The sequence below is a fragment of the Vanacampus margaritifer genome, chromosome 17 (assembly GCF_051991255.1).
Source record: "Vanacampus margaritifer isolate UIUO_Vmar chromosome 17, RoL_Vmar_1.0, whole genome shotgun sequence".
NCBI classification, from domain to species: Eukaryota; Metazoa; Chordata; class Actinopteri; order Syngnathiformes; family Syngnathidae; genus Vanacampus; species Vanacampus margaritifer.
In genome coordinates, this window is record NC_135448.1 from 11762261 (window position 1) to 11787219 (window position 24959).

General features: G+C 39.8%; 1 protein-coding gene across 1 annotated transcript in view; it reads left to right on the forward strand.

Annotated features, from left to right (window-relative positions):
- The window catches only part of csmd3b (CUB and Sushi multiple domains 3b), a 346686-nt gene that overhangs the window by 25559 nt on the left and 296168 nt on the right, over positions 1 to 24959 (forward strand). Inside the window, exon 3 of the mRNA XM_077547793.1 lies at positions 4281 to 4424. The gene's annotated coding sequence lies outside the window, so the exon portion shown is untranslated. The remainder of the gene's footprint in view (positions 1 to 4280; positions 4425 to 24959) is intronic.

The window sequence follows — 24959 nt, forward strand, 5'->3', positions numbered from 1 at the left end:
GCAATATTTTAAAAAAGTCTTGTGTAACAACATAAACATTTACATTTTGCTTTTTGACAATTTACGGTGAAAAAAATGCGTGGTGCAACGTCCCCTCGGTCGCTCGTTGCAGCTTTTGATACATATGTGTAACTCTGCCCTCCTCCCACCTCCTCCGCCGCTGCCTACTTCTGGCCTTGGTCCGCCTTTCACAGCTCCAACCGTGCGCGGATTAGGGCTGGCTGAGCGGTCATACCATGAGAAGTCTAATCCATCATTAAGAGACAAGAGGAGTTTGGCGGGATTTGAGAGGAGACGACCTGAAATGTAGCGTGACGTGCCAAGAGCCACATGCAAATGTGCCGCAAAGACGCTACGGGTGCTCCAAATGAATGTACAACCTAAATTGAAAGTCTTTTTCAGTTTCAATGTGACCAGTTATGACATAACATCCTCGGTGTCTCAATGCATTTTGTCATGTTTTATTGATGCAAACAATGATTTTATTTATTTACCATGTGCCGTTTTCGTTTGCCGTTTCCATCTGTGCGGGTTTCACTTCTGCGATCACGTCTTATGATTCAGAGTGAAATGCCGGCACCGTCAAATGATATTTTGTGACAGTCCGGCTGTTGTAAAGAACACAAGTTGCATCCAAGCAAGAGCTGTTCTATTAGCCCCGTTTATAGGGATAATAAAGCATCAGTTTGCCATTGTGGACTTGTTTATGGGCCGCAAAACTCCACAAAGGTTAGAGGGATTTTTGGAAGCCCGTTCGACACCCTTGCGGTGTTTGAGGCCCCGGCCACATTGTGTGTGTGTGTGTGTGTGTCTTTGGGGCGTCCGTGAGAGTATTGTGCATGTGGGCCGTGTCACAGTGTGGCCTTTAGAGAAAGGTCGGCCCGTTTGGAAGAGGAATAGAAAGATCACGCCGCGGCAGACACACATGAAGAAGCCGCAGCGACATGGATCCAGCGTACACGACAAAAAAAACAGGAAATTGTCGACCTTTATCTATGTGTGTATGTCTATGTTTTTTCAATATGTTGCGTTGTTGCGTTATTATCACTGTACTATTAGAGGGGCGGCGAAGGAGGGGTGAAACATCATCTGATATTGTTGACGTTTTGTCTAGGGCTACTGTGTGTGGCTCTTGCTGATCCGGGGTCAGTTAGTAACCATTTCAAAAATGCTACCTGGACTGGATAGACATCAAGTATCATAGAAATGATTAAAGTGTTTTACTTTTTCTTTGGATTTTTTTTTTTTGGGCAACACCAACCACAGAATGGTATCAGAATTCGCAAAAGAGGAAAATGTTTGATATTTCATAGAACTGAATAATCAAATTATGACAGACAGTGGAGGAGGGCATGGTCCAGGGTTTTGGATTTCATTATGGTTAATTTTTATTTTTATATTTTTTAATAAAGTCAGTTTTACTTCATTTTTGGAGCAGGTTTGTCAATTTTAAATTTATTTTTTATTTTTTTAAATAAAAGTACTTTGTTTTAATTTAGTTTTAGTATTAGTTTTTTTAAATACATGAAATATTGAGTGCAAGTGAACAAAATGTCACTTAGAATTATGTAATAAAATTCGAATTTAATTGTTTGAAAAAGCAATTTTTTTTTCTATAATTATGGCCAGTTAGTTATAGTTTTCTAACTTATTTCAATAATGACATTTTATTTTCTATTTTAGTTGTAGTTAGTTTTTTTTGTTAGCTTTTAACTATAATAGCCTTGGTTGGGATTTGGGGAATGAAGTCACAACAAACCAGATAAATTCCATCAACTCTAAAAATCGGAGTTGCTTAAAAATTTGAACCTTGGGGTATTTTGATGATGCCTCGAATATCCTTTAAATGGTAAAGCAAAACATTAAAAGCCATTTATATGAAACCAACTTTTTGCATGCACTTTTTCAGATTTACAGTCAAAAAGTGGACTTTTTGAGTCTGCCTAGTCAACCGAAATAATATTTCTGTCCAACTTCTTTTGTTGTCCGGAGATTAGTCTTGAGTGTTGTCACTTGGGTACATGTCAAAAAATCCATTGCTCCCGCTCGATCCTCCATTCCTGCTTCTTTCTCATTAAAAGTCTCCTCTCTCCTTTGCCACATCACTCCATCCCAGCTCATTTCTTAGTCAGATGGGGCTTTGCGAGGCAGAAGGTCACAGAATATCTCTCTTGCATACACACAATCACTCTCTCGCTCTCACTTACTCATGGATTTCCCCCCTTTTTTTACCCCCACCCCACCCACCCACATGCATACATTATTAAATGTCCATTTCCCTCCACCACTTTGTCTCAACTCTGTCCTGTATGCACCGCATATATTACTTTTTTTCTCTCTAATTTCATAGAATCCAAAGGATTCCTTTGAGCAAAACTAATCTCTCAGCATGCTCGTTCTAAAATAATCCATTAGCATTTATTTCATGGAGAAATCAATAGAGGGAGTGTAAGCTAACTGGCAGTGATTGGCTGCACCTAAAAAGGGTCGCACAAAGGTTCCTTGCATGTTGTTGACACCAGATATAAAGTTACATAGTTGCTAATACTATAAGGAGGTTTTTGCACAAGATAGTTGGATGGGAGCTTCAAATATGACTATTACTATATTTTCTTTTCATATATGTGCTAAAGGCAAACAGAGAAAAATAGCATTCACATTCACACCTATGACCAATTTTATGAACTTTACATTCATGTATTATTGATCATTTATATTAATATAATATATATAATATTAATAGTTCCACAGATCCACTACTATAAAGTGAGAGGAAGTGATGTGTAGCTTAGTGTGCAAGTCAATGAAAGAAAAAAAAAATCAATGCAGAAAAGTAATTAAGTCTAACCTCACTTTTCAAACGGCACTATGTACCATGTTTGAACCTTTTCCTGCAGACTCTTTTTTTTTTTTTTTTTTTTTAAAAGTCATACCAAAAGCTTCACACAGGTCTAAAAACAAGACATCCATCATCTTTATTTAGCTGTTGTCTTATTGCCTATTTTTTTAAATATCACCTCTTATAGAAAATGTTTAAAATAAATTTCTAGGTTTCCTGTTTTACTTTGACATCTTTTTCGCTGCAACGCATTTCTTAACTTTACTTCCGGTTGTAGATTGCGGTTATCAGGCACCTGCTTCTAAATGGTAAACAAAACAGACGACGCTTTGAGTTTTTCTGCCCACCTTTTTATTTGTCTGTATTGACAGTTTGTGTTTAAAATGTTTGAATGTGGTATAGTTTCTTTCTCCACAATACTTTTAGTGGCAAAATTGATCACGTACAATCCACAAAACACCCGCTCTGTTTGCTACGTTGTTGTTCGACTTACTGTGAGGTAAGTCATATTTGACGTGTGATGCACATATGCATGTGATTTTTTATTTTATTTTAAATATTAAGACACATTAAAAATCGTATTTTTCTGTCAAAGGCTTGGCTTTTGAGTCCTGAGCGTGATTTTAACTGAGGTAACATTTTATCACAGTGTTGCAGTAAAGTATACTATTTATTTAGTCTACTTAAAAAAAAATAAAAATAATAATTACGTTTTAATTTCTTTACTATTAGACCAAATGAAATTCTATAGTGTTTCTGTTCACTATTGGGAATATATGAGCAGACATGTCATTAAATACAAACTGAACTCTTTAATTGTAAAGTCCTGGGGAAAAAAATGTCTCAATCAACCAAATGGCTGCATCACATTATTTCAGAAATTTTGTATGGACTAAGTTTCACAGATGTGACTTCTTTCAGGTGCTAAAATATCATCATAATGCTTCTAAATGCAGACGAAGAGTAAATACATTTCCCACTGATGCAATAACGCGTGGACATATGTGCAGCGGCCCACCGTCTCCTCTGTAATTGAAAGCTGATTATTATAAGAAGTGAGGCCTCACATTGACTTCCCAGTGCGCCTTCATGCGAAATAATGTTGTTTACCCGCCGCCATTCATTAGCAAACATTGTTGACACCGCCGCTTGTGGGCTTTCACAGGGGTATCCACCTGCCCATAAATAGAACATCATCGGCATGAAAGACCTTGATATTTGGGTCCTGATCCGCTGCTGTTTTAAAGCCGACATTTTATTTTCAGTAAAACAAAAGTCAGTGTATGCTCCGATGTTTTAAAAAAAAAATAATAATGTGAATAGGCCTATGAAATTGTGTAGATAAAGTGCACTCCATTTACCATAATGGCCGAATTGGATAATTCGTTTTTGGGACTATGAAGTGTTTTTTGTTTTTGATTCCACTTTTCATATCCAACAGACAAATGAGGTTCCTCGTGGAGAGGACGGCAGAGAAAAGGACGTTGGAAAACTGGATGCAGAGACGGCTCCAAGTTGCTATCGGCAGTGGTGGAAGCCAACATCTGATCAGCTGGTAGCGGCTAGCAGCTCAACGCGTGTAACAGTAAGTGTTCAATTCATAATTAGGATTTAAAATGTCTTATAGAAAAGTAGCACTAATTAGTAGTTTAACGGTATGCAAGCCAACATAAATTCCAACATCCGCAAACTTTCTGTCCATTTTTCAAATGACAAAAATACCCCAAAAAATAAACATTTTGCTAGCATGTAGCACAAGCAAGCGGACCCATCGCCAAAGCACAATTATTAATTGTTCAATTCATAATCAGGACTTAAAATGTCTTATAGAAAAGTAGCACTAATTAGTAGTTTAACGGTATGCAAGCCAACATAAATTCCAACATCCGCAAACTTTCTGTCCATTTTTCAAATGACAAAAATACCCCAAAAAATAAACATTTTGCTAGCATGTGGATTAGCATGTAGCACAAGCAAGCGGACCCATCGCCAAAGCACAATTATTAATTGTTCAATTCATAATTAGGACTTAAAATGTCTTATAGAAAAGTAGCACTAATTAGTAGTTTAACGGTATGTAAGCCAACATAAATTCCAACATCCGCAAACTTTCTGTCCATTTTTCAAATGACAAAAATACCCCAAAAAATAAACATTTTGCTAGCATGTAGCACAAGCAAGCGGACCCATCGCCAAAGCACAATTATTAATTGTTCAATTCATAATTAGGACTTAAAATGTCTTATAGAAAAGTAGCACTAATTAGTAGTTTAACGGTATGCAAGCCAACATAAATTCCAACATCCGCAAACTTTCTGTCCATTTTTCAAATGACAAAAATACCCCAAAAAATAAACATTTTGCTAGCATGTGGATTAGCATGAAGCACAAGCAGCGGACCCATTGACAAAGCACAATTATTAATTGTTCAATTCATAATTAGGACTTAAAATGTCTTATAGAGAAGTAGCACTAATTAGTAGTTTAACGGTATGTAAGCCCACATAAATTCCAACATTCGCAAACTTTCTGTCCATTTTTCAAATGACAAAAATACCCCAAAAAATAAACATTTTGCTAGCATGTGGATTAGCATGTAGCACAAGCAAGCGGACCCATCGCCAAAGCACAATTATTAATTGTTCAATTCATAATTAGGACTTAAAATGTCTTATAGAAAAGTAGCACTAATTAGTAGTTTAACGGTATGTAAGCCAACATAAATTCCAACATCCGCAAACTTTCTGTCCATTTTTCAAATGACAAAAATACCCCAAAAAATAAACATTTTGCTATCATGTAGCACAAGCAAGCGGACCCATCGACAAAGCACAATTATTAATTGTTCAATTCATAATTAGGACTTAAAATGTCTTATAGAAAAGTAGCACTAATTAGTAGTTTAACGGTATGCAAGCCAACATAAATTCCAACATCCGCAAACTTTCTGTCCATTTTTCAAATGACAAAAATACCCCAAAAAATAAACATTTTGCTAGCATGTAGCACAAGCAAGCGGACCCATCGCCAAAGCACGAATCCCTCCGAAGAGTGCACTACTTTGACTTTTATTTACTTTTTTGCTTAATTTGCCTTTTTATTGCCATTAACAGAACCTCTTCGTTATGTGCTCACTCAGCAACGCTATCTGATTTGCATCCGCCGCTCGCTTAGCCGTCACGTCCGGCCTCACGCGTGAAAGTGACCTGCCCAGATCAGACGATCGGTTGCATTCTTCTATTTGCTGACACAGCCTTTGTCCTATGTCGCTTTTGTGTACTCGTTGACATGCGACGCGGCGTAATGTAAATAAATCATCTGATAGCGCGGATGATCCCGTCCGTTTGGTATGCAGTAGCTAAATAATAGATAAATGAATAAGATAGGGACGCTGCGTAGTTGTCGTCTCAGCAAAGCGGTAAGTCCTTCACGTCCCTGATCCGACTCTCAAGGATTAGAACTCCATTTCCAGAAACAGATTGAGGGTTCGAGGTTTAATATTTACAGCACTATTATTTTTAAAAAGCAAAACATTTTCACTCATGAAGGCAGTCAGTTACTGTGCAGATCTGTAGGATTGCAATGTTGCAATTCTACGAAATTCATCACGGCACAGATCGCTCAGAAACTTTTTCAGAAATAGGCAACTCGTGAAAGGTTTACTTGGTCGTTAAATTTCGCACTTCAAGGGAGGGCAGAGTCCCATTTATTTCTAGACAAACAATGAAAAAGTCAATTTTCCATGATATACCCCTCATAAAAAAGTCATTTTTTTCCCCCTAATATGTCATTGATTGGTGTTACATTTTAGTGTTGGACGTGATTGATTTTCACAGTATCTAGCACAAGATGGCTGACAAAGCAGGGTTCGAAAATAAGTCCATTCACTTTTGGGCAAACGTATCAAAAACAATTATTATTATTCTTTTTTTTTTTTCAATGATTATTTCAATGATTGTTTTTTTTATCATGTGTTTTTAACAAACAAGCAATTAATTAACGCTATAATAAACACTATCAGATTTATTATACTTAGGATTTTGTCTAATAGGTTATGCGTAAACAAAGGCAAATGAACCGTGGAAGCATTTCTTTATCTACTTAGTGTTGTAACTTGCTAAACACTTTGCCTCGCAGTATTTTTAAGCATGAACTACAACGTGACATATTTCAACAAAGCAATCGTGGTGCAAATATAATTATAATTAATTACGTAAATCAGATTATAACAATACAATATTACCAAAACAACTGTGGCTTTTTCTTCACTTCAATTTTTCATGTTTCATGAAACAATATGTCAACATGGACTGCACTTCTCAACTCATTTTCTCCCAAAAACGTTTAAAAACGAATCTATTTTAAATATCGCCACTGTCCCAAAAACATATTAATACGTTTTTTTTTGTTTTTGTTTTTTTTTTAATGCTAGAGCATACAGAAGGCTTTGATGCATCCTCTGACCTGAAGAGGTCGTTAAAGCAATGGCAGTTATTACAAAATAAGGCCAGCAGGTGGCAGCAGAGTATAAGAGATCAACCAGAGCCATGTTGCAAAAAAAAGCTCTTTACCCCACTGTTTTAAACAGATTTGTGAATAATGATGAAACTAGAATGAAGCTATATTCTAATGCTAATTGCTGCAAAACGGAAACGGATAGAAACATGATTTTTTTTTTTTCTCCTGATGAAACAAAAGACTCTAATCTTTATTTTGGCAAAGGGGGTTGCTTCAGTGAAAATGGCTAGGAGTGAATGGGTTAATTAAAATGATTAATTAAATAACAATTGGTTGTCCCCCCCCCCCAAAAAAAAAAATTGCCTTTGCGATTTGAAAATAGCAATTTGCTTCATTGTGGTTCAGCTTTTCTATTTGAAAGAAGGTTCATTCGTACTGGTTTCACTTGGACTCCATACTCGCCACTAGTTTTGTACTTTTGTCATCTTTATCCAGTGTACCCCCCCCCCCCCCTTTCGAAGGCGATATGGAACTAATTGCCACAGCCGTGCCGAGGCACAAGTGTTGCGTGCCGTAGCATAGCAACAGGCCACTCTGCCATTTCCTCGCCACGCTCTCAAACTCTCTTTTTCCTCGAGATGGCTTCTTAAATGTTGTCTCCTCACCAAAAACGGCTGAATGCAAATCGCAATAGCGTATCATTGTGTGAGTCTGTGTTTTGCCGAAGCAGCCGAGCAGCGAAGCTAATTGGCTTCAGCTGAGAGAAGCAAGACAATAGCTGGGGACACACAAGGTGTCAAAGTCACACAGGGACAAACAAGCACACAGTACCCCGTGACATCCGGGTGTCGGGCCCAAACAATCGCAATCGATGATGATATAATGTACACACTATCGTCACCTCGTGATTTGATTACGATACCGGGTGCTATGATTCGATTAGTCCAGTGATTATCGAAGCAACCAGGGTCTTTTAGTTAGTTTTAATTCGTTTTTTAGGGTGGTTCTGTTAGTTTTTATTAGTTTTAGTTAGTTTCAGTATTATTTTTTTATGTGTATGACTTGTGCGCAATATTTGGTAAAATGGAAAAAAAAGTAACTCATTACTTACCGAGCGTTGTATTTCGGCTGAGTTAAATGAAAAAGCAGGCGAGGCGAGCCATTGGAGCCAAAAGTCAAGCATGCAAAATTGTTGCTGAGGAGCGACGTCATCTGAAGGTGCTTTCCTATTGGCTGCTGCTAGATGACGTCACTTCCGCGTGTCATACTTTCAAACGTCCTTATTCCGGTTAAATAAATAGACTTAAGATCATCCCCTGAAGGCAACATCCATTAAGTTAATTATCAAAGACTAAAACAAAGGACGTTTTCGCCACAATTAATAGTTTGTTAGTTTTGTAAGCATAAGATGTAGTTTTCGTTTTTTAAAAAGCATTTTTGTTTTTAATTTTTTTTTTTTTATTTAGTTTTTTTCGTTAGTTTTCGTGAACTAAAATAACCTTGCCGACAACAATGTAGTTGTAATTGTTACAGTAATATTTGTATAAAAAAACAAATCCGATCTAGAAATATGAATCAAAACAAAAACGTAGCTATGGCGGTAATGCACGGCGTACTTAGCGAGCTAAGTGTGGGAACCTTGTCAAACTTGGCCAAGCTAACATGCTAACCTCAAATTTGTCTATATCATTTTAAATCGCTACGTGTGTACATATTGTGTGTGTCGTTATAATTAGGAAATACAGAAAGATTCTCCAGAAAGAAAAAAAGAAAAAATAATAATAATAATTAGGAAATACAAGTTTGAAACTAAATTCAAATTTTTGCACTTAAAAAAAAAACATTAATTTTGCAGCCCTTCAGCCCTTACTCGTCACGACTCCCAAATATATAAATAATATTGTTGACAGTTATGTATAACCAATATGTACAGTATATGAAACTGTAGATTTGCGTACACTTTCAAAATAAAAGCATGATATTTTACATTTGACTTTGACTTCATGGTCACTGTGAAGGCCGGTTGGAGACTGCGGATGGGCCGCATATGGCCCCCCGGGCCATACTTTGGATTTTGCAAGTGATGCGTTTGACTGAATTAAATATGTATTCATTGTGCTCGCGAAATAAGTCATTCATCATTTTTTTTCATGCAAAGATAATATAAGTGAGTTATTCACTTCGATGGCTTATATCGGCACCGAGATGTGATTCCCGTACGTCGTACTTATTTAGTAGTAATTCGCCCCCTTTATTTCACAAGCCCCCAGGATTGTGGAGTCAATTAATAAGCAAGTCCAAGTAAATATAATAAAACGACAAACACATCAAGCTCAGGAGAGACGGGCTCGCTTCCCTGCGAATTTGATTTGCGCTCACAATTTTCCCCTGCACTCATCTTCCCCCCCCCCCCCCCCCGCGAGTGCATCGTGTTTGGTTTGTGTGCAAGCCGAGGAGATGGTCGGCTTCATCTCTGTGAAACCAGGAGGGCGTGCTCAAGCACCTGTAGTCACAAACTAATTCCACACACACACGCACACACACACGGTCTTGATCCGGCGACGCAGCCTCTCAGGCACTCTTTGGCGCGGGGCGGCGGAGGGGGAAAGAAAGGAAGAGCGAAAGAGCGAGCGAGCGAGCGAGCTAGCAAGAAGTGAATTTGTAGTTGAAGTGTTTTTTTCAGTTTCCTCCAGCGGGCTTCACTCTCCATCACACACGGAGACATTACCACACGCACACACCGACCACACGTAGTTGTAAACAGTCTTTGCTTTTTCCTCGCACAAACACACAGAAGTCGTGGAGTGGAAATGACTTTGAGATTGTCTTTCCACAACCACCTTTTTTCTGCCGCAGAAAGCAAATATTTCTCACAGGGTCAAAACACTCTTCGGGTTCATTTGTTTTTCTTTTGTTGAAAATCGAACATTATAAACGTTGGTATTAGTGGCATGTGCTGTGACCGCGTATATGAGACGTGAAAGGTAAATATAATAAAAAAATATATAATTCCAAATGCTGTATTTATTGTAATTATCACTTCACCACTTCATTGTGGGAATGCTTATGTTATTGTGATTTTTATCCTCCCCACTTTTTGCCGTTTAACAACTCCCACATTATCCTTCCGATTTACACCGTTCAAATTTCAAAAATTGCTTCAAAAATTTGTCGTCTGATTCCACATTACTTGCAGTATTTGCATAATTTAACGTTAAATATCAACTTTTCCCCATTAATTTTCAATGGGACTGACGTTGAACTTTTTCTAAGTCCCACTTCCCACGCTCACTTCCAGACGTACAATTGATCATCATTGCCCAAACCAGGAGGTTGCGGGTTCGAATCCCTCCTCCAATTGTACATTGCAAATATATCCATCGGCGTTATGCGAAGTGACATATATGTATACCAACTGACTATCATATCAGGAAATGGATTATAATTTCTCTGAAATGATTCACTTTCACTTTAGACAGATTGCAGTTCAAGTTTTTTTTTATTCATTTGTCATTTAACTACAATTAAAAATGTGTAATTTTCACATCATTTATCTTTCAATTTACTTCATAAGCACATGCATTCAAGCTTTTCAGTATTCCCACACCATTTCTGCAGAAATTGTACTATGGTGCAGTTATTTCGGTAAAAAACAACAACAACTCTGAAATCAGTTAATCGGGCAGTTGTATATATTTACATTTTCTAGTTTTCTATAAACACTGCTACATGCATGATAGGGCAAATACATGTAGTCTAGGAATTTCAATATTTTTGGGTGACCTCGGCCTTGTATACATGAATACTGAACAGCGAGCATCTCCACATTTAGAACCAAAACAAGAGCAAACTGTAGTAAGCCTGACCTTTTTTCAAAGTTGGAGGATCAATAATGACAAATTTTCATTTTTAATATAAGCCTCCTTGAAAAATGGAACGCGGGCCGCAAATGGCTCCCCGGCCATAGTTTTGACACCCCTGGCCTAATATTCCCGGATTAGAACACCAGGTCTTACTTAGGGCTGGATGCCGATTCCATTTGGATTCACATGAGTTTGATTCGGTTGAGATTTTTTCAGATTCGATTCGCTTCAATTCAATTCAATCTGTTATTGATTAATAACAAAACATTATTTTTTCTTAAATATGAAGGACATGATAAAAAACTCCGCAAACACTAAATCCAAATGTAACTTTGTGGAGGCAGTAACTGGTTAAATGATTTAGTTTATTAATGAAAGTAGCACGCGTTATAATCAGTTAAGTGTTACACAAACATTGACGAGGATGAGATAAAAAAATTCTAATTCAAATTAAAAAAATATATATGTTAATAAAAGATTCTGAATTGTCTTAAAGTGCAATAAATCAGGTTTTTCGTAAATGTAAAAAAAAAACTTTCATGTGAACAGTAAATAAAAAAAACAACTTAAAATTCTCTTTTCTTATGAATTCATGGGAAAAGAGATATCAATTAAAATCAATTAATAGTTTCATGAATCAATATCAGGCTCGAAAAGGAAAATCGATTCAATGCCGATTCTTCAATTTTTTTTAATCCCAGCCCTATTGTTACTGCATTTTCCTCTGTCGCATACATTTCTAAATGACATGCATGCTATTAGCATCTCAGCGAGGTGAATTTCAATTGCCGTTTTGGTGCGTCACGCTCATAAATAAAGGCGGCAAGAAAATGAGCGTTGAAGTCCAAGCCGCGCTCGAGCCGGGGGGACCCCCAATAAACATTGACATTCATTGCACTGAGCCCGATCAACTTTTGGGCATCGATCAGGGAAAACAGCCAGAGGGCAGGTCCGCTTCTCCAACCTGCGGCTTGAGTGCTAATCCCTCCAAATAAATCTCCCAGACTCAAGACTGGGAAATCAACGTTTGACCAGCCCGCTGCGGGGTCTCCATGGGCTAATATAGATGAGTGCATTCTGAACAGTCAGTCGGCTGCCGGACTGTAAAACTTCGAGCTGTTGACTTTATGACGTAGCGCCATTAACGTGCGGCCGCGTCTAATGTCAGGCTCATTGTTGGTATTGAGCGAGGAAGCTCCATTTTGAATGCCAGGCAGAAGCAGTTGAATCTGCTCTGGTCTGACATTCAGATCTGCTTACAGAATGACAAGTACACATTCATTTTCATAGGCAGCGTTAAACCGATATACTGCCGGCAAGGTTGCGTGCGTGCAGACAGAAGCTCTCGTCCGCTCCAGTCTGTTTCCCAAATCCTGCAGAGATGGAGGAAACAGGGGGGGGCAGATGAGCGGATAGAAGCGACACGGTGAAAGTGAAGACAAGAGAGAGGTGTTTTTAGCGGAATGAAATTGTTCCTGGGGAGTGACTCGGGCTGTGCGCTTCGACCTAATGGTGATGGATGGTGCGCGGCTGCGATACAATGCAACGCGCGGCGGTGCACGGCGCTCGCAATGCACTCTCGCGGTCCTATGGATGGCTTTTAATGCACACTTTGTGATGATGGGAGTGGAGAGGAGGAGCCAAAGTCAAAGGAAGGAGCCTGTGTTGTAATCACACCTGAGTTGTGGCCAAATCTTTCTTAGTACATACATTGGCCAGTTATTATAATTGAAGGCCGTAGCAAGTTTGCAAGCACAACACCTAAAAGTATTTACAAGCAGAACAAGCTGAAGACATTCCCAAAGTTAAGCTAGGAAATAGTTTTTTAACCTGTATTTAAAATATTTGACATTACACATGGCTTGGCAACTTATTCCGTTTGCATGCAGCATAACAGCTAAAAGCCGCTTCACCATGTGTGTTTTGAAACCTGGGCTCCTCTAATTGAGTCCTACTGGCAGTGTTGTTTACTTTTAATTAACTTTCTATTTACTTTTTTAAAATTCCTCTCTCCTATAAGTTTTATATGCAAATTGACATTTATGCAAATTAGCCAATGACATCATCTAGCGATTTCTAACGACTTTTATGACAGCCAACAGCACCCCAACTCCCCAGTAAGGAACCTACCTACTGGTACAGCTCAGTATTGTTCATTCGGTAATTTTACCGATTTTGACATGTCATCATTATGGCTCTCTCTCTCTCTCTCTCTTTTTTTTGTTGTTGTTGTAATTAGTATTTCCTTAATTCATGTATTCAGGACCCAGACCAGTCAGAGGTTTATAGACCAGTAGCAGAATTTTGAAATCTATTCTACAACTTACTGGGATCCCGTGTAAAGACTCTTGCAATAATCAAATCTACTAATCTGTAATCACTTAACTTCAACTGAACAAAGCATTTTTTGTAGGCTGAATTTATTGACATTATTTTCCTTATTGTGTTTATCAATTAAACCTGGTAAAACTTGTATGTGTCAAGTATGGTGATGAAGATTAGAATTGGAAGCGAAACATATTGTGACATATGTCGGAAAATGGAGGCGCACTGGCTGCTTGTCCGCCCACTTACCTGTAAAGCCATTCTCTCCCTGTCTGGCTCTTTATCTCCCTTTTCTAATTCTCCCTCCCCAGTGCACCGTTTCCCCCCCTCAATCTTGCCCTCGTTTGCTCTCATCAGTACCTCAGACTCTCCTTGACATTTTTCCCATAATCCTTCACGACCAGGAAGTTAAGCCCTGCGGGGGCTGGGCTGACATTTAGGAACTGCTCTCCGCGCTGGATAGCTGAATTCTGGATTTCCATGCCCACACACACACACACACACACACACACACACACACACACACATGCGGTGCGCACCACGTCTACGTATAGACTTAATCCGTTGCTTTAAGATGGACCCATGCCAGACTTGTGCGCGGAATGCAGTTTTTGGAATAATTTGAGGAATATTAGCTATGAAAGTCCTTTCTGTGCAGAGATATTATTCTGCTGTACGTAAGGCATACGTTGTTCAATTTTGGTTTTGTGAGTCCAACCCACACTGTAGTAATGAATGAACAGGTGGAATACACCAGACGTCGCATTTGTCACAGTTCCTTGTGTGTCGGCAGCGCGGCCTAAACAGTTGTCTAACATCAAAACAAATCGAAAACAGACTTTAAAGCCATCTGTTGACTCCCAACGCTAATGCTAAAAGGAACTTTGACAACAAAGCTGCCTGTTTCAGTTAGGCCTGTACTACGCTCTACAATTTTGCCATTTCCACTGACGCAACCCACTTCGCTCCCGGCTGGTTTACGGCATTTTGACTGATTTTGCAATATTGTGTTCTATTGCTATAAAAAAACATGGAACCTACCAAAAGAAAGATTAGAGTCTCTTCTTTCATCAGAAAAAAAGTATATTTCCATCTGTTTCCATTTTGCAGCAATTAGCATTAGAATATAGCTAAGTTTCATTATTATTCACAAATATGCTTAGAATTGTTGGGTAAATCAGCTTGTTTTCAACATGACCCTGGTTGATCTTTTATACTCTGCAGCTACTTTTGTAATAACTATCATTGCTTCATGCATTCTCTTCAGTTCAGAGGCTGAACAACAACTTTAGCATAAACAAACATTAAAAACGTATAAATACGTCTTTGGTAATATTTAAAATAGAACATATTTATATGTTTTTTGGGAGCAAATGACTTAATGTCAATCTATTCTTACTTTCTCATGAAACAGTAAATGCTGTTCAACGTTGGCGTTACGTAAGAATGATGTCTTGTGCCGTTTCAGTCAATCCAATAAGTGTCTAAGTGAGGCGGTGTTTTGTCCCAGTTATCGTGTGGCTATTATTTACGACAAAAAAATGGTGGCGTTCTAAGTTATGCTAGTGCTGTAGAAGCTCCCGATCATGATATTGCTTATAAAGCAAAAAAAAAAAGAAGGAATCTGTTCCTCACCGTCAGCAGCGAGTCAAGAGAGATAACAGTATATAAAACATTAAATCCATGGGCGAATTACAGCAGAAAGTTTTTGGTCAGTTTCAGGCAGCGTTTGCTTGACGGTGTACACACGTTTTTTGAAAGGTTCCTGGGAAATTTTAAAAATGGATAAGCAGCAAAAGATTGGCTCCCGTTTTAGTTTAACTCTCTCTATAGAGCACTCTCTCAAAGGTTGCATGTTTTGATATCTCTGGTTTTCGCCACTTGAAGAAAGAAATGGGAAGCGTATCGTGCATGAATAAAGTTTTTCTAGCTGTGTTTGTATATTCTCATATACATCTCATTAGACTTACCTCCTGCTCTATTTCTAACCTGACATGTTTACCAAACTTTCCTCTTCCCCTTTACTCATTTATTAAGAAAACGCCACCATGACAGGTGCAAAATTTTGACTCACCGCCACCATGACAACAATCTGAGTTGGCCCACACACTGGTGACAATAATGTTGCATTTACATCCCGTAGAGCCCATTCCAAGATTTAATGTATGCAAAGTGTGAATAATTGAAAATCAATGATGGAGACCATCTAACGCTGTGCGGTGTGCTTTGCTTTCACCTCATAAGACGGCAAAAGCTGTCTAGTGTAGCCTGGCTCCGTTTTGAAAAGTCGCGACAGCATCCTTGATAACATGAGAGATGGCCGAAGTCTCTGTCGTAACTCTGCATGAAGACTGTTGATTTCGCGCAAAATTGTCCGATCGTTAGAGGAGCGGTCGGGAACTTCCAATCATTCCTTGTGCGACTGACAGCAACCCGGCGGGTCTAAAAAAAAAAGCGAGTTCAAATTGTGCTTGATTCTGGCTTAATTTGCACAGTGTCTTAATTAAAAGGCAGTTTTTTAAGCCTTTTTGGGCTTGATGAATTCCCTTGCGTCTCGCCTCTTTCTCTCTGCCTTCCTATCGATTCTTCTATCCTTCCACATTCCCAACAGCTTTGTGCTTTTACTCGTAAAGGTTTATTAGAAGCCTTCCTGAGCGCGTGTGTTGGTGAGTTTCATCCCTGATTATCTCCCTGCCTATCTCCCCCCTCCCCCCCCCCTCCTGATAACAGCCTGCGGTCATGAAAACTTTTACAGATGTGAGTTGGCAGACCTTGTTGGTGGGTTTTCCGCATAAGTGTGTATGTGTATTGCGTGTGCGCTGGCAGACCTTGAGACCCGTCAGCAAGTCAGTGTGTCAAAAGAGGACACTGGCATCCTGCCTAACCCCCTCTTCTCCATATCCACACGTCTCTTAACACGTACCCAATTAGCAATGGCGAGCATGCATGCTAACTAGCGGTCGGCCCACTTTTTGTTGCACCTGCGCTGCCTTTTTGCCGGCGGTCATGCCCTGCGTTGTTAGCCTGCAGAGTCGGTCACTTGGAGGCCCTTCTCTGTTTACACACGGCTTAGATTTCTGGAAACCACAAACACGGGTTGGGTTGCTTGAGCCGCGGGGCTTTTTAGTTGGTCAAACTGTCCCCTCCCATGCCGTTTTGACACAGAATGGCTGGAAGGGCAGTTGGTGTTTATGTCCTGAAAGCGTTGAAAAGATATGATTTGTTTTGGCATTTAAAAAAAAAAATATTTCAACCATATTTGGTATGTGCATACAAACGAAAGAAACACTATCAAGACTTTTATGGCTGTTTTTTCACTGGAAATAAAAAAATCTCATTTAATTCATTCACTCCCAGCCTTTTTCACTGAAGCAATCCCTTTTGCTCCCGGCTGTTTTACTAGATTTTGACTGATTTTGCAAGGTCCACAGAATATTCAGTTCTATTGCTATAAAAACATGAAACCTACCAAAAGAAAGAATAGTCTCTTCTTTCATCAGGAAAATCTGTTTTGCAGCAATTAGCATTAGAATAAATCTAAGTTTCATCATTATTCACAAACCTGTTGAAAAGCAGTGGGGGAAAACAGCTTGTTGCAACATGCCCCCTGGCTGATCTCTTATACTCTGCTGCCAACTGCTGGCCGGTTTTTGTAATAACTAGCATTGCTTTAAGCAACCTCTTCATGTCAGAAGCTGTATCAAAGCATTCTGTATGCTCTAGCATAAAAATAACGTATAAATACGTTTTTGGGAGTGCAGGACAACATATTAAAACCGTATTTATATGTTTTGAGGTTTGAATGAGTTAATATAATATTTTTATAATATAATATAATATAATATAATATAATATTTTCCCCAAGTCATACATTTTACATAGGAAAGTTTTCTCGCCATATTGATGATTTTATCCTCGATTTACTCATACATTTATATACTCTTGTGTGAAATCTGGCTCTATTTAGTCAAAAAAAAACTGACATTCCGTTATTTAATTTTTCACTGCGAATGATGTATTGTTTGTAGTGAATCATTTTTTTTCGGACCGATCAAGTCAAATTAGATAATTTCCTGCTGTCCACGTGATAAATTTTGAAGCAAAAGGGTTGAGATTGCTGCTCTACCATATTTAATGGTCTAAGCTTTCACGTTCAGTATCTTTGATTTACAGTACTGAGCAATAAATTGTAGCAGCACTTGAACTATGTAGTCCCCCATTACAGCCGAAGAGACATCGTCCAATCAATATTAAGTTCATCAACCTCTCAACTGAATGCTTTGGAAAAAACCTACTTTGATTAATTCGAGCAGTATGAAAACAAAACCAAAGCTGATGAGGTCTTCATATTTGGACCCAAGGTGTGAAATCTTCCCAGCTTGCTAGGTTAGAATGACATGAAAATGTCAGCTCGCCCTGCTTCTCTGGACCAGAAATGCTCAGCACACGCCGAGCCGTCCCGTCATAACAGCTGCTTCAAGCCCCCCCACCCTTGTCATTCTCATCATCCACTCTTCCCCAAGTTGAAATTTGCTCCAGTGAAGAAACGGGACAAATGAAATGAATTGGGCCGCTTTGAAGAAAAGCCTGAGCTGCATTCTAAACGGATTCATAATGGTCGATACAAGTTCACTTTAGGTTGATTTAAATCAAATCTGTTCAATGGTACTCATGAAATTGATTTTCGGGGAACGATTAGAATGGACCGAGTGTGGCTACGCTAACATGCCAGCCTAGCAAGTGCTTAAAATGCAGCAGGAGAAGCAACAAAAACTTCTTTTGCAGCTGCTTCAAGTGGACTTTTAAGCAACATTTTCCATTCACTCTAGTTTTATTGAATCCTGGATATCAACCACTTCTTCATGTTAGGCATAACCCTGCATAAAAAAAATATTTTTTTTGACTTGCAGTGCATGACTGAACCAATAGGACATCAATATTTTAGCACTTAGCATGATTCTGGTTGGCTTCCAAGTTTTTTCTACCATAGGAAAACATATAAAGTGAATTTATTATTATTATTTTTTTAACTCAGATGCACCCTTACTTTAACATCATGTGACATCTGCACAGTGACGTGACCTTCTAATATGAATGAGACAGTTGCCTTGCGGGGGGGTGGGGGTGGGGTGCCTTGTCATCACCGTCCTTTTTATAATAAATCCGTTTTGTTTACATCGCTCGCTTTAATCCCTTTTCTCAACCTGTTCCGTCACGTTGTCTCCACCGGTCGTCAACTTTTCCCCTCAATGTGGCCGGCGGTAGAGCAGATGGCAGTGATCCATATAAACCCGGTTAAAGCAGCAGATTCTTAACGAGGAAGGACGTATGTACGCGCAGAAAGGGAGAGAGACGTCGGGGGAAAAGAGTGAGGAACGGGCTCCACGCAAGAGAGGGGAATTATCAACATGCTCACAGCTCTGTCTGAAAAGTTAATACCTCAGGGAGATGTCTCGCTTTCAACATTCCCCTCTACAGTGTGCCCTTTTAGACGATGCGGCATATTGAAGACCTGGCCGGGGGCCGCAGTGTCGACATATATGCACAGCAGTGCCGTCTCCCGAGTCGTCCTCTCGGTGCTTATCGACATGCCGGAGTGACTGTAAAGGTCTGACAGCAACAATGTGTAATAAGATCCGGAACAGTCATTACTTTTATCTTGCATTAACTGAGTGATAAGGCAAAAAGAGACCAGATTTTTTGTAATTTATTGCCGTGGCGGCAGTAAACCAAAATAAACTCACTCGGGATGTCGAGCAATAATTCAATCATCATAAAAAAACGTTACATTATCAACTGCACTGAATACAACCAAATGTAACATTGTTTACGGGAAGTAAAATAAACCAGAGTTTTGGCATTGGTCAGATTAGCTAAAGCTAATAACAACGTGAATTGCAATGGTACGGGAGCTGCTGGGTAAACTGTAGGTAGAAAACAAACTTAAGAATGGTTAACAATTGTTAATTTTTTTTCCCACTCACACAAACATGGTCTCCCAGGCGGGGGAAGCGAACCCACGCCAGCCTGCATCGAAGGCAAGTGACGGTTCCACTCCGCCACCTGGAGCCCAATGTTTAGCAAAATTAAATGGGATCGGTGGTGATGAGAATAACTAGAATAGCTCTAGCTAACTGTTCTGTCAATTGCAATAGATACAAGCAACTGTAATGTGGATTGGAAGGTACAGTAATGAATAAAATCAACTCTAATGTCTGTGATGTTTGGAAAACCAATTTCTTTTTTTTTTTTCTTTTGGAGAGCTCAATATTCTTCATTTGGTAATTTTACCGATTTGACATGTCATCATCATTGCTCTCTCTCTCTCTCTTTCTCTTTTTTATGTGGGTGAGAATGTGTATGTGAGTGTGTGTGTATTCATTCACCTAAAACCTATTAAAAAATCCCAAACCGTTCACCTAAACCGAACACTTCCAGCCAGAGTCGTGAGGCCGTCAGGAGACCTGAGGAAGGACCAAAGAAAAGGGAAACCAAATTTCTGATGTGGGTGGTGACGAGTTGAACACACTGTAGTCTGGGCCACGGTGGCTAACGCTAACTGTAGCATGGGTCAAAAATAAATAAAGCCAACTGAAGAGTGTTTGTTGTTGGGTTTTACGCCCTCTAATGTGGGCCGCACCCACTAAAGCTTGCACTGAGTAAAACCGCATCCGGCGTGGGTGGTTATCGCGGCACGCAAGCCTATTTTGCACGATAGGGCTAAAACCCACTTTTGTACTGGTAAGACTAACTGCAGAACTGCTGGCGATGGCTAAAAAAACAACTTGTGATGGCCCGGATCATCCATTACATTCTTAAAGTACGTTTTTATCTTTATTTTAAAAAAAAAACAAGATTTTTAAGGCCTTGCAGTTGGCCGTAGAGGAAAGATGAAAATCAAGGCCGATTCGTTTACAACCCTCCAACTCCGTGTCCTTGAAATAAAAATTGAGTTGATTGGTTGGCCCCAAGTATGAAGAGAATGAGCGCAACACGTCTTTTTTTTTCCCCGTTCTCATTTAATTAAGGTGCTCTCGCTACGTTTTATAGTCTGAATGGAAAGCCCACGGCATCCTTGGAATTGAATTGATGCAACCGTAGCGACTCAGATCTTTAATGCCCGGACTCTGCGGCTGGGATTTACAGCGCAGTCCCAAGGGGAGTGAATAAATCCCTGCGTGTCCTTTGGATGTGGTATGTTATAATGTACACTATTGACCCAAGTTGTTTCCCCAGGATTTGGTTAAACTGCAAGTCCCCATTATCTAATCAAAGCATGGGTCAATACTTTCATCATGAGATTAGACACCGACTTTTAGAGGCTTATTTTTTACAAAAATATACAGTCGAGTTTTGTATACAAATGGGTGATGGAGAGAGCAGAGTCAGGCGTCCAGAAAGTCATATTGTAAAGAGGTCAATTGGAAATTTTCTTGAAAGTCAATTTGTCTTTTTCATTGGCTTTTTACAAAAAAATATACCGATTCCAACTCCTAACGTACTCCGCTCACTGCCTGCAGTCTGGCTTTGAAGGGAAGAATGTGGCGGGGAATGATGTCTACAAAATAGACCTGGAAAGTCTCCAATCTGGCACCGGCGACCGCTGCTGCTGCTGCTGCTGCTGATGTAGCTGCAGGAGGAGGCCATTGTAGGCAGGGCCAGGAGTTACAGCCTGGCGGCCGCTTGACAGCACCATCGTCGGAAGAACGGTGAAGGACATCGGCCGGCACGGCGGAGAGTTTTACTAACGTTCTTTTGCGAAAGCGCTGCCAGCAAAGCCCAGGCCGGCTCCAAATTTCAGAGCTACCGGGCCCCGTTCAGGCTCCAATTTGTGTGCCGGTTTGATGCTGCCAGCCCTGCAGCAGACTGAGCGGCTGCACAAAGAGGGGGACGGGGCTGCAAGGACGCGATAGAACATTATTGCACACGTAAACGCCTTGAGACGACAAGCCTTTCCTTAAGACACAACACTGACTGCTTTAATCCATTTTTCTGTCCCTTCACCTGCTCTTTCCTTTAGAAGTTTACCCTTCAGTCCTCCCCCCCCCCAACAAATGTTAATCTGGTTTGCACACCCACCCATAAAAAAACTTGGGAGATAAGTGTGGCCCTTCTCTGAGAGCCGAAATTGCTCTCAGCTGGGAGCAGCTTACTCTGAGGATGTCGCATGTCGACAGTGTGAAACCGATAACAATCCATTCCATTGAATTCACCCCCCCCCCCCAGCTCCTTTTTTTTTTTTCCCAACCGGACTCACAATGCGTGTTCTTCATTTCAAGCGCTAATATTAGTCTGCTCACCCTCGCGCGCCAAACAGCAAGGCGAGAGAAGATAAGGTGTCGATGAAAGCCCACGAACGTCCTTGATGAATCCAGCTGGGAGGTAGTCAAAAAAACTCGACGGGAGCTTTTGCGCTTCAGTCAAAATTGTGCATTTGTAAAGGACACTTTTTTTATTTTTATTGATAAACGACTAATACGGTTTTCCAACCAGTTTTGGACCCTTTCCTCGTTATTCACTGAGATTCTTGTATATTTGCTGTATTTGACTAGTGCTCGGGTGCTGTCTGGTGGGACCCTGGTGTTGTTGTTTCATTAATTGTGAACTTGTTTGAGGCATTTTGTTTTGTTAGCGGTGAATTTGAATCGATTCCCAAAGTAGCTACAAATTTCTGGCGTGTTTACCCTAACAATTTATTTATTGTATGGAAATGACAAATAGTGAGTTTAATGACCGAGACTGTGTAAAATAGTATTGCCCATCATTGATATCATGTTAGTTTGTGCTAGTGCAGTGGTGTCCAAATTTGGTCCTCGAGGGCCGTAGTCGACTAGGTTTTGGATGTTTTCCTTCTCCAACACACCTGAAGCTCATTAGCAAGCTCTGCATAAGCCTGATAACGATCTTGGTCTTTGGAAACGGGTGCTTTGGAGCAGGGAAACATCCAAAACCTGCAGGACTACGGCCCTCGTTGGCCGATGATAGACACCACTGTACCAGTGTGTTATTTAGGCTAGTATGCTAACTGATAGCATTATAGTATACTGTCAAACGATGATGAATGGTTTTGGTGATTTTGGATCTTCTCCATTTTGAGTTATTTGCCACCATCTTGTTATTCGTATGCAATTACAAGCTACTTTTAGGGGAGTTTGGTAGGGTTGGATTCCCGAGCGCGGCTGCTGCTGCTGCTCACCGCTCCAACGGGATGGGTTAAATGCGGAGAATGAATTACATGGGTGTGAGAATCAGTGAATCTTAATAATATCATAATATTATAAATATGGACGCATGTAGCACTGTGAAGCAACATGTCAGAAGCTAGTATAAACATAGTTTTACTTGTCATTTGAGGATCATCTTTACTATTGCACAGGAAACTCATTTACAACAATCCGTAAATCACCACCCGAAAATGAATGTTGGCTGCTGCTGATTTACTTAGCAACAGAGTTCAGTTGTACTAGCAAATTCATTTTTAGATTTTTGTGCAAACAATATTGTCTATGAACTTATAACTGCCAAGCCCAAGTAAGCTTTAGAAAAGCAATTGTAAACCTCACAACTGTGAGGCTGGCTTTCTTTCCACCTAGTGGTAGTGAGAAACAGTTTTTATTGTTATTTTTTATACTTCTACTGTACTCTATTTGTGATGCCAAAATGAACATTCTTACTGATTGATACAGAGAGGACTGAAGACCTCTAGTTTCAAGTCATCGGAAACCCTTGGCTTTCTCTGAGTCTTAATTCTTCCTCTTATCAAGAGACTTTTGGGAAGACTGATTTTTGCTTAAATTTAATTTAAAAAAAAATACATTGTACTCGTAAGATTAATTTACAGGTGTTTAATTAAAGGCTCCTAGTGCACATGATTGTGTCCTAATCTAAAAACTCAGAGTCTTTGTGCTTTACACTGTCCATCACCACAACAAAGAGGGCTCAATCTCCTAGGAACTGTCTTGAATTATTATTTTTTATTTGTCTTGAGTGCTTTGTTTGAAGCCGAGCCGCCAGACGACGGGTTAATTGAGCAGGCCAACGGCATCGCTACATTAGAAAGTGACTGGAATACATCTAAGGGGTTTTTAATGGCTCAAATTATCACTGTCAATCATGGGAATAATGAGGCGTGAACAGTTGGAATCCGGTGAATTTGTGTGAATCAATTGTATTGCCGTGGCGCCAATGAATATCGGAGTATTTAGTTAAATGGCACCGTTCCGTCTCACTTGCACCCAAACGGAAAAACGGGCAGTGTGAATAAGTCCAAAGTGGCCGGCTGCATGGGAGGAAGGATCAATCAAATGGAGTTTAAGATAAGGAGGACAAATGGAAACAGAAGGTGGATATTAAGACAGTTGGACATTAGCATGAGACCAAGTTGTCCAGAGACCAGAAGTTTTAAACGTGATCATGTAGTAGCAAGACGATACACTGTATATATTTGATCTATCTATAGTATATTTTATTTTGGTGATCAGTGTTGTATTTGCAGTTTGCCCTCAAGGATGTGAGCACCCGCCATGGCGGCACCTATTTGTTCGTGAAAACAGCACTTTGAGGGAAAGTAATGACTGTCCTCTGTTAGTTCACGAACTAGCAATTTTTGTGCCTTATGTACATATTTTTTTACCTCTTTTATGGCTTGTTGCACTCCAAGATTAAAAGCCAGGACCATTGTGCCCAAGAAGACCATTAGATATGTGTACAATCAGCACCTCCAATTGCCTCTCAGACTTCCTCTTGCACACTTCATGGCCGCACAAGGCGGCAATTTGCCACCGCCGCTTGCTGCACGTCATCACTTTCAACTTATACACGGTCCATTACAAAAAAAAAAAAAAAAAAAGCAAATGGGCCTCAGGGTATTCTGCACCTTTTGCATCTGGACCGCGCGGTACTATTTTGCCGTATGCAATCTAATCCGCTTCCTGCATAGCAATGGCAGCATTTAAATGCAATGCACATTGATTCAGAGCAGCAGAATTGTTTGAAATAAAATGTTGCAAAGGGTGAAATGTTAGGGGCGGGAAATGAAAATCTTTCCTCTCATCTCGTATGAGCTTTGAGGCGTTAACGCGGGGAGAAAATGTTCTGTTTTGAGGGATAATGGAAGGCTTGTAATGTATGCTTAATCTCATACAATATTGTCACTTCACAATGACGGGCAGAGCAACAAGAATGTAGCGAAATGGCACATATATTAGGCAGAAGAAGCGTAGACCTGTGTTTATTTAATGGCTGTATATCGAAACCGACAATTCATTTTAAAGAGTCATTTATGTTTGTCGCGGTTTGTAGCAAACACAATTCCACAAAAGTCACAATGCAGTCAAAACATGGCGCTGAGATTTTACATTAAAATCAGCATAATTCCGAGTTAAACGGCTCGTTTGACTTCACGCGCATTGCCTCCGGTCTTACTCGCACTGGTGTATGGAAGGTGCGAAAGTTTAGTGGTGGTCGGAGGGGCA